This window comes from Capsicum annuum, unplaced genomic scaffold (assembly GCF_002878395.1).
Source record: "Capsicum annuum cultivar UCD-10X-F1 unplaced genomic scaffold, UCD10Xv1.1 ctg53532, whole genome shotgun sequence".
NCBI lineage: Eukaryota > Viridiplantae > Streptophyta > Magnoliopsida > Solanales > Solanaceae > Capsicum > Capsicum annuum.
In genome coordinates, this window is record NW_025861640.1 from 220 (window position 1) to 1865 (window position 1646).

Genomic DNA, 1646 nt, shown 5'->3' on the forward strand with positions numbered 1-1646 from the left:
ACTTCACACACTATATAAACAAATAGTTGAAGCGTGCGATAGAAAGCGGAAAAACGAATTGATTGACTATTGAGTGCAAGCCCGTAAATAGACGACTATGGGCAGTTCAGGTGCGCTTAAAGTCAACTACAACTAGAAGGCATGCCGATCTTGCCACCCCTTTGACTGTGAAAAGCTCCAAATAGGCACACAGTAGTTTAGAGTAGAAGGAGCGGAAAGCCACTTGACTGGTTGGAAAGGAGCTCTGACGTTGGAATTCAATAGTGACAGAAATGGTCATCTATGCTCTACAGCTACTGGTGTCATCGCCCAGCAAAGAGGTGGAACCAACCAAGACTGAACACTAGCCCCATTTTGTAGACGGGTTGGGACCGGCCTTCTATCCCGGTGAATAATGTTCCACTGATTAGGCGGGGACAGGATTCGAACCTGCAATCTTCAGGTCATGGGCCTGATGAGTTGACCAATTCCTCTACCCCGCTTCTTCCCCTTCTCTTTCGAGCTTCGAAAACCAAGGTTCGACCCTTCTTTCTTAGTTGAATACTTAATTCAACTTGAGCCTTCAATAAGCTATCCCTATTAGTTCCTAAAGAATCTTCCTTAAACTGCTTCTTCCTTACTTTTAAGACCTCCTCCAATGTAGTTATCTCCTGAAAAATATTTTCAAATTTCTGCTTAATCCAAATGGTTAAAGCAGTTTTTGTCTGTTTAAGTTTCTGATGAAAGATGATAAATGGATTGCCTTCTATTTTAGTATGTCAGTTTTGTCTTACCACTTCTATGCATGATTCCTCTTTCAACCAAAAATTTAAAAACCCAAAATATTTAATAATTTGATCTTTTTTTCTACTGAATTAAAGTAACAAAAGAGCATGATCTGAACCACTTCTTACCAATTATTCCACCTCTAAAACTACAAATACATCAAACATCTTATCATTACACATTACCCTGTCCAATCTTTTAAAAATGCATTCTTCATCTGTTCTTCCATTCCACCAAGTATATTTGCTGCCTATAAATAACTTTTCTCCAGATTGCACACACTTATACAATGATTGAAATTTGTTGTCTCTACCACTATAACAGGTAATCCTTCCAGCTTTTCTTCTTCATCCCTTATCACATTAAAGTCCCCCTACTAGCTAAGGTTTATGAATATTATTAGATAATTCTCTCAATGACTCCCATAATAATAATATTTTATTTGGACTGCACTTTGTATATACCAATGTATATTTACTGATATTCCAGCATTCTGATTCTCCAATTTTAATGAAAACTGGTATGCCTCATTCCTAATTACACTGTACTACATTGTAGAATCCATAAATGCCTATATCTTGCTTGAAATATTAGTTGTTGCATGCTGCATCCCTAATCTTCTTTTGTAATCATCAATATTGTAGCTTTCCTAAAAAGGCTCCATGAGGCCTATGAAACAAAACTGATGTCTCTTATGCATTTTATTCAACCTTATGAATGCTTTCTGAGTATTCACTAATCTGATATTCCATATTAAAGCATTCATTTTGATTTTGATTTTGTTGTATGACTCCTTGTATGCATTGCACTTCTTCTTATTTGTAAGCTCCTTGGAGACAAATCACCTGCTACAGCCACCTGTTCAATATTTTTCTCTAAAT

General features: G+C 36.7%; 1 non-coding gene across 1 annotated transcript; it reads right to left on the bottom strand.

Moving 5' to 3' along the window:
* Positions 1–408: 408 nt before the first annotated feature.
* On the bottom strand, positions 409–482 carry TRNAM-CAU. Its single transcript has one exon. It is a non-coding gene; the product is annotated as a tRNA-Met (tRNA).
* Between the last annotated feature and the right edge of the window lie 1164 nt (positions 483–1646).